The sequence below is a fragment of the Miscanthus floridulus genome, chromosome 18 (assembly GCF_019320115.1).
Source record: "Miscanthus floridulus cultivar M001 chromosome 18, ASM1932011v1, whole genome shotgun sequence".
Lineage (NCBI taxonomy): Eukaryota > Viridiplantae > Streptophyta > Magnoliopsida > Poales > Poaceae > Miscanthus > Miscanthus floridulus.
In genome coordinates, this window is record NC_089597.1 from 64,645,083 (window position 1) to 64,654,273 (window position 9,191).

A 9,191-nucleotide genomic window follows, 5' to 3' on the forward strand; every position below is an offset into this window, starting at 1 on the left:
TATTGCTAGGCCCTCGCCCTTTCCTTGCCTAAGGGCCTTGAAATTGTTGAGACGGCCATGCTGGGGGAGCCCTAACCTTGGCAATGGCGATGAACTTCCTCCACAAACCAAGGCGGTGATTTGAGCTTTGTTGGTAGACAAAAGGGAGGAGATGTTTGGGTCCAAAGTCAACTTCATACGGTAGAGCACCATTGGATCTATCTATTCCATATATCATCTCGTCGGAGTATAGCGCCTGTGGTGGTGGGAATTAGTGGCGGCAGCACTAGGGTTCTCTGAGTTGGGGTGACATCATCATAGGTCGAGGCATGTAGCGCTAATGTTTTTTTAACGGTCCAAGAACATATTGTCCTGGCATATATATTAAAAAGAAGAAGAGAATTGATCCTTTTTATAAGAGAAACCGAGCCTGAAAACTATAAACATACAACCACTATTTACAAAAGACTACGGCTACACCCTGCATACAACTATGACAAGTGGACCGTCAAGCACCAGAAGTTACGGCTACACCCTGCTAATGTTACGGAGAAACATAAAGAAAGATGTATATGTGTAATTAGTGGTAGTAATGGGTAAATTTTCCATAATTCTATGGAGGGATTGGAAACTTCAGATTCTACATTATCCTTTGAGAAGCTGCATAAAAAACATGAAGCTAGCCCCAACTTCACCTTTTTTCTAGAGCAAAGTTTATATAGCTAACCTATTTGATGAGCGAAATTGAGAATAAAGATACAATAACTAGATTAGAGCAGTCCCAAACAAAAGCTATGCCCTCGTATGCGATATGGACTTGTAGCCCGTGCAGTTAGAACCGTGCTCTAGCGATGGTATGATTTTTAATAAATTTTTCGAGCCACAAATATATTTATCTAATCATGTAAAAAGTTGTATATCTTGTTGCAACATACGGATAGGTTTACTGGTTATTATAAAACAAATTAAATCGTTCCAGCTACGCCGAAAGCAAATAAAATCCTTTAAAGTAATGTATTTTAGATCTCCCCTGTAACTGAAACAAATGCGGTGGCCATGCTCGCGAATGCACAACCAAACACAGCCAGCTAGCTAGCATGCATATATTGCCTGCGCTGCGGCCACCACGAGCGAGGGGCGCATCGTCGCATGGTTTTGGCCGCTCCGGTGGAACCGCGTAACCTACCCGGCCCGCCACGTGTGCTCATTGCCAATTTGGCATCGCTCGCTGGACTGGTGACATCCTGTTCGTTTATGTGGCTCGTCATAAATGATCATAAATTTTTAGTCGAAAAAGTATTTTTCTCTCACACAAATCAGTTAGTAATATTTCTTCGTGAACCAGCAACAATACGATCCGGCCAAACGAACGTACTGACGCTGACGGTGTATGCCGCATTGGCGACGCAGTACTGTCGGATGGATAGTACTCCGTTGCGCGTGCTTGCGTGCGCGGCGCGTGACGTGCCGCAGGCGCTGGTTGGTGGCTCCGTTGGCTGAGCGGCCGCGCGGCGCGCCCCTGGGCTCCCGGCCCGATATAAAAGCCGCGGCCGCCCTGCGATTTTAATTGCAAGCGATCGACCAGACCGACCGTCGTACTCCGTTGGGATCCGCGCACCGAGGCGGGGAGTGATCGACCGAGCCGGCGATGGGCAGCGTGGCGATGGACTCCGACTACGGCGCGCCGCGCGAGCTGTCGCCGCTCCAGAAGGCGCGCGCGCTCTACCGACCGGAGCCCCCGCCGTGCCTCCAGGTACCATGCATCCATCTGCTGCTCGTGTTACGTACCTACCGGCTACCGCCGACCGCCGCCCTCCCTGGTTCGCAACGCCATTGCCGATCGATGATCCGTCCGGCTCGAGATCCTCTCCTCCGTCGTCCTCCAGATCGATCGATCTTGTCGAGGCGGGGTAGGTCGGTTTGGTGCGGCGATGCTTATCTGTTCCGATTCCGAATATTTTCTCTCGCTTTCAGATGGGTACGGGGTGGGGTACCATGATGCAGCACTGTGTGGGGGGTTTTAGGTGCACCAGTAATGGTCACTCTCCACTGTGGAGGCTTGGATCTGAGATTCCATGGCTCAACAAGCGACACATAAACAAGCATTAATTCACTGCTCCTTTCGCCTGGAGCAGAGGTGGTTGTGCCGTTTTTCCCGCCACATAGCGGGGGGTTGCGAGTTGCGACGAGCCAAAGGGAAAGCGAAAGCACGCCAATCATTAACCACTAGTAATAATAACATTCAGACGAGTCTCGTATTTATCGTCTTGTAAAATTCTCTAGGCCAAAATTCACTTGCCTGGTCGGGTAGGCCAGTGTTCTTGACCGACTGATTTTATGGGTTTCTTCCTCCTCTCTGAACTCTGCACTGGATGGAATTCAGGGCACCACGGTCACGGTGGAGTACGGTGATGCTGCAATCGCGGCCGATATCGCAGATGCTCACGTCATCAGCCACGCCTTCCCCCACACCTATGGCCAGCCGCTGGCACATTTTCTCACGAAGACGGCCAATGTGCCCGACGCAAGCATCATAACAGAGCACCCTGTAGTCAGGTACACTCATCTTCCAAGATCGGCCTTTTTTATCAGTGTCTTTGTGCATTTTTTTTCCTTACAACTGAAGTTTGCAATTCCAAATGCCATATTTTCCCATCTATTTTTGCTCCAGCATGTATACACTAATTTAGCACATGAATTGTGACAAGCCTTGTATATCTCATATAAAGCAAAGATGGTTCTCTGCTCAGCGTTCTACCATTTCAATATTTTGCAGCAAAAACCAGCACTGCACGGTTCCTCTTTAACCTATTTTAAATTTCTCTGTTATCTGTAAAACACAATCCTTTTTTTTTCTCAGTATATAGTATTTAGCTGGACAATAGCTGCCTGAGTTCACAATTTGTCTGTGAAACTCAAAGTTTTAGACTCTCACAATTTTAATCTGCATTATTATTTATTTATTAAAAAGGTAAAACATATCCGTGTATCATGTTTTCTGTGAAATTGACGTATCCGCGTATCCGTATCCTTCCGATATCGATACACTTATCCGTATCCATGCTGCTTAAGCTGCCTGAGTTCACAACACAAGTGTTTGATTCTGGGCAGCAAATCATTGATCCATTGCACAAAATTCATGTAATCTTGTTGATTGAAGCATATCTCTTTCTAACGTTTTTCCTTCTCTGCATTTAATGTGTGCATGGGATGCAGGGTTGGCGTTGTCTTCAGTGGGAGGCAATCCCCAGGAGGGCACAATGTTATATGGGGCCTCTATGATGCTATGAAGGCCCACAACTCAAACAGCAAAATTATTGGTTTTCTTGGTAAGACTTAAGGAGAAAATTATGATTTAGTCAAGATAATAGACCGGCAACTTCTGTCACTTGCATCTTTTGTTGTTCGAGCAAACTGTGCAAGTTAACTAGGTTATAAGGGCGATGTATTCTGCTTTTGTATGATGCAGTAACTGTTGGAAGTTTATAATTGCACTTCACAGCACCTTTTTTATCAACCAAATCATGAAAATTTCTGAATTTGGTGACAGGTAAAATTTTAAAACCATTATTGAGGTTGCCACATAGATTGTATTAAGTTTTCAGTGGTATCAACAATACCTAGCTACATTCTATTAAAATATATATAAGAAATAGATACATGCTTTGTGTCTTACTAGGTCCAATTGACATTTTACACGCATGGTTGATGGTGAACATAGAATGGATATGTGCTCCACCTATGACTTATTTCTGTCTATGTGTTGATCCAGGAGGAACTGATGGATTATTTGCACAGAAAACTATGGAAATCACCGATGAAGCTCTTTCATCCTATAAGAATCAAGGTGGTTATGACATGCTTGGTCGGACAAGGGATCAGATCAGAACAACTGAGCAGGTAAAGGCAGCAATGGCTACTTGCCAGGCATTGAAGCTGGATGCTCTTGTTATAATTGGAGGTATTGTTTGTTTTGTTTGTTTGCTGAGTTTTATCTATGATTGGGTTAAGTCCAATTTACACCCTCCAACTTGCAGCAAAGTTCGGATTTCAACCTCAAACTTCAAAACCGGACAACTTTGGCCCTCCAACTCTCGAAAAAGTAACTTTCAACCTTCTGGGCGGTTTTGCGGGTGAACAGTAACTTTTAATATTTTTAGGAGCGCTGAAATTTTATATTATTTTTTCGAGCATCTTAACATCCTCAAATGAAAAAACTCAAAACTACAAAGTTGTAGATCTCATCGAGGTCTACAATTTATATATAAAAAGTATCTTCATCCGACATCGTATTGAAGGGTTTTCTATTTTTTGAAATTTAAGTCTCATCACGCGATAAAATATGGTGCTGAAATTTATATTATTTTTTCGAGCATTTTACTGTCCTCAAATGAAAAAACTTAAAACTACAAAGTTGTAGATCCCATCGAGGTATACAATTTACATATAAAAATTATCTTCATCCGACATCGTATTGAAGGGTTTTCTATTTTTTGAAATTTGAGTCTCATCACGCGTGAAACAATTTTGTCGCGTGATGAGAGTCAAATTTCAAAAAATAGAAAACCCTTCAATACGATGTTGGATGAAGATAATTTTTATATGTAAATTGTAGACCTCGATGAGATCTACAACTTTGTAGTTTTGCGTTTTTTCATTTAAGGACAGTAAGATGCTCGAAAAAATAATATAAAATTTCAGCACCATATTTTATCGCGTGATGAGACTCAAATTTCAAAAAATAGAAAAACCTTCAATACGGTATCGGATGAAGATAATTTTTATATATAAATTGTAGACCTCGATGAGATCTACAACTTTGTAGTTTTGAGTTTTTTCATTTGAGGACGTTAAGATGCTCGAAAAAATAATATAAAATTTCGGCGCTCCTGAAAATATCAAAAGTTACTGTTCACCGCAAAACCGCCCAGAAGGCTGAAAGTTGAACTTTTTCGAGAGTTGGAGGGCCAAAGTTGTCCGGTTTTGAAGTTCGAGGTTGAAATCCGAACTTTGCTGCAAGTTGGAGGGTGTAAATTGAACTTAACCCTCTATGATTTAGATCTGATACAAGCTCATAATGTCTTTCTTTGATCTTTAATTAAAGGTGTCACATCCAACACGGATGCTGCTCAACTTGCTGAGACATTGGCTGAGTTGAAATGTCCAACAAAGGTTGGATGATATTTGCTTTGCATTTTTAGTTCCTCGATCATTTCTAACAGAAACCTGTATCTTTCATATGTAAACAATCTGACAATAACTTTTCGAGCAGGTAGTTGGTGTTCCTGTAACTCTGAATGGAGATCTCAAGAACCAATTTGTTGAAACAACAGTTGGTTTTGATACCATATGCAAGGTAAAGAATTTCATAAATCAAACTGTGGAGTTGAATCCTTCATCCTGCATGTATGCTGTAGTTCATTTGTCATTACATTTTCTTATTAATTCCCCAATACTTCTTGGTCACCTTTGCAACATCACAAGTGTGCTTACCAAGGTAGACAATGAGTAATTTTGCCAATATTTTGTTGTAGTTTAACATATACAGAATTTAGTGCTACAGTTGTGTTGCGTTCTCTAATCTCTTGTAGTATTTATTGTAATAAGTTTGAGTTTTGATGGTTTTATAATCTCTACCTTTCTGTCAGGTGAACTCGCAGTTAATAAGCAATGTATGCACAGATGCCTCTTTCTGCTGAAAAGGTTAGATGCACCAGATATCATCCTAACATACATTTGGTTATTGAGAACACTTTATTGGTTCTATGGGCAGGAAAGAGTACGATATTCCATTATAGATATTTACAAAACAAAAACTTATTTCTGCTCTTGAGAAGAAACAGTACAACCAACCTTTTCAATTTGATCTGTGATTGGAAGATGCCATTGCTGGATCGCTGTTTTAACACTGCAGCCTTCACTCTAATTGGGCAGTCACTTTCTGGGATCTATCAACTGAGCATAGCTTATGGAACTTAAATTATTCTGTCAGAGCTTTAAATATCATAACTTAGAATTAGTGTACGCAAGTTATTATATTTAAAGCTCTGATAGAATAATAGAATTAGTGTACACAGTTTATTTTGAATTTATTTTATTTTATCATATACCACATACTGACATCCCTACATAAAATTGATGATTTTCTGATACAAATAAAATTTGTGCCCATTATTTGTATTTCTTAGCCACCATAAATCTCATTTTGTTTCTTATTCTCAGTATTACTATTTTATTCGGCTGATGGGACGGAAAGCGTCTCATGTGGCATTGGAATGTGCTCTTCAATCACATCCAAATATGGTCAGGAATCCTGCTATCCCATTGTATATGCCTGGTTAATTTATATACAAAAAATTTCATCTCAACTGAACTATGTTCAGGTTATCCTAGGCGAGGAGGTTGCTGCGTCAAAACTTACAATATTTGATATTACAAAACAGATATGTGATGCTGTGCAGGCAAGAGCTGAAAAAGGTAGGAACTACTACTATGTGATCGTAACAGAGTCCCTGTAGTCATTATCAGGTGCACGTGCACCTAAGTACCATGTCGGGTGCAATTATTCCTGATGATGATATTTTCTTGCGCAGACAAATATCATGGAGTTGTACTTATTCCTGAGGGTCTTGTTGAGAGTATTCCCGAACTGTATGCTTTGCTCCAGGTTTGTTTCACCACCTTAATGATGAGTGCTGGTTTTATATTCTTTAAAATCATTTCTGAGGTGACCTAATTCTTTCAGGAAATTCATGGACTACATAATAAAGGTGTTTCCGTTGAGAACATCTCTTCTCATCTTTCACCTTGGGCATCTGCACTATTTGAATTTTTGCCTCCATTCATTAGAAAACAGGTACAATTTCTTTTTTCAGCGCTTATTTTCAGGAACCTGTAATTTAGCCAAGTTACTGCTGCTTCAATAATGTTGTTTACATCACGCAGCTGCTTCTCCATCCTGAATCTGACGATTCAGCTCAACTGTCTCAGGTACTATGGCATTCCCACATTTTAATGATGTTCACTAACAGCTCATTGCACATTCTTTTGTACAGAAACTTTATCTGTCTATCTTTGCAGATTGAGATTGAGAAGCTTCTAGCACAATTGGTTGAGACTGAAATGAACAAACGCCTGGTAAGCTATTTGCAGACTTGCACACAACTATTTCTCAATTTCATTTGTAAAACAAGCACTAAATTTGCCATTGCACATTGTTGGGCTTCTCTTACAGAAGGAAGGCACTTATAATGGAAAGAAGTTCAATGCTATTTGCCACTTTTTTGGATACCAGGCCAGGGGTGCCCTGCCTTCTAAATTTGACTGTGATTATGGCTACGTAGGTTTGCATTCACTTTCACTTTTTTTCTCAGAAAATTGCTATGCTGTTAAATCTCCATTGAATTGTTTTGTTTTAGGTTCTTGGACATGTATGTTATCACATCATAGCAGCTGGTTTGAACGGCTACATGGCCACTGTGACCAACCTTAAGAGTCCAGTAAACAAGTGGAAATGTGGTGCTGCTCCCATTACTGTAAGATTTTTGATAATTGAAGTCCTTTCTTAAATGAATCAGCTTTTCATAGTTCAGGTTCAATTCAAAGAAAGAGTAAACGTTTCCTCGTTAACAGTCTATGATGACCGTGAAGAGATGGTCACGTGGTCCTGCCACGAGTCAAATCGGTAAGCCTGCTGTCCACATGGCGAGTGTTGACTTGAAAGGAAAAGCATACGAGTAAGTATGAAAGTATATCTATTCTATTTAGCCATCACTTCTTTCTATGGGCTTTGGGATTTTGTCCTTTTTTCTTCTACATCTGTCGAATGTTGAATGCGGAATGCTCAACTGCTCTCGTTGTTTTTCACTAAGGCCCGTATGGATCTTGAAATTGAATTCATTTTACTAATCATAATTTAGACACATATTACTTAAGCTAATATGGTTCTATATAGATTATATTTATATATTATTATTGGTTATACGAGAGATATTTATGTGTTGTATTTCTACCGTAGGGGAGCGAGCATGTTATAAGTTGCAAAGTAGAAACATAGCATGGTGATCTGTAGAATCAATTTCATCTTCCATCCTATAAATTTGAGATAAACTTATATGTGAATTTTGGAAAGTGATGGGATGTCAAATTCCATACCAAATAACATAGTTTTTTTTTTCTCGAAAACGCATGAGAAACCAAATAGCATAGTTTATTAAGTAGATTTCAATTTCTCCAAATGAAATGATCCAAACGCCCCTAAATGTTCTTTGTTTTCCAGGCTGCTGAGACAAAACTCTTCCAGCTTCATGATGGAAGACATCTACCGAAACCCTGGGCCACTTCAGTTCGAAGGGCAGGGTGCTGATACAAAGCCGATTTCATTGTGCGTTGAAGATCGGGACTACATGGGAAGAATCAAGCAGTTGCAGGAGTACTTGGAGAAGGTACTTTACTGACTTTGTTAATTGACTTTTCACCATTTCAAAACCGATACAGAGCGTTGGTTGACCATTTCTTTTTTTGCTTCTCCCTGTGTTTGCTTGTCCGCAATGAAGGTGAAAAGCATTGTGAAGCCCGGGTGCTCGCAGGATGTCCTTAAAGCAGCGCTAAGCGCCATGGCTTCTGTGACGGAAATGCTGACCATCATGTCTTCCCCGTCTTTTAGTGGCCAGGCGACCATCTGAAGGCCAAACTGAAGATGTCATATGCTGGGCTCTCATGTCCAAGACATATTTCTGTTCTTATTACTGTATTGTCTGCCTTTCTGAAACTACCGTATGATAGGTCCCTTGTTCAATACCTGCTTAGTTATCGGGTCTTTCTTATCTGAGTATGCTAGGCATGTTAGTGAGTTGATTGAGATTGTTAAAATAATCTGTGCATAATTCGAACCGGTTACGGTTACAATATTCACAACTACCTAAAAGGGCCCCTACTTTTATATTTTGGTACAATACGATTTTTTTTGTCGTTTCCTCTAGCAACACTATCTAAAACAAGCCCCCCCCCCCCCCCCAAAATTCATCATAATAGAGAATGACATGTGAATCCGCATGTCATCCTCTTCCTCTCATCACTGTAGAAAAACTCGGCCATCGGTGGGGGACGCAGAACTGCCGACTCGGCCATCGTCGGGGGACGGAGACCGGTCGATTCAGCCATGGGCAGGCCACAGGGGACGGGGACGTCTAACTCAACCATCGGCGGGGCAG

At 40.9% G+C, this 9,191-nt stretch overlaps 1 pseudogene; it reads left to right on the forward strand.

Annotated features, from left to right (window-relative positions):
- Window positions 1-1,489: 1,489 nt before the first annotated feature.
- Window positions 1,490-8,905, forward strand: LOC136520636 (pyrophosphate--fructose 6-phosphate 1-phosphotransferase subunit alpha-like; annotated as a pseudogene).
- The last annotated feature ends 286 nt before the right edge of the window (window positions 8,906-9,191 follow it).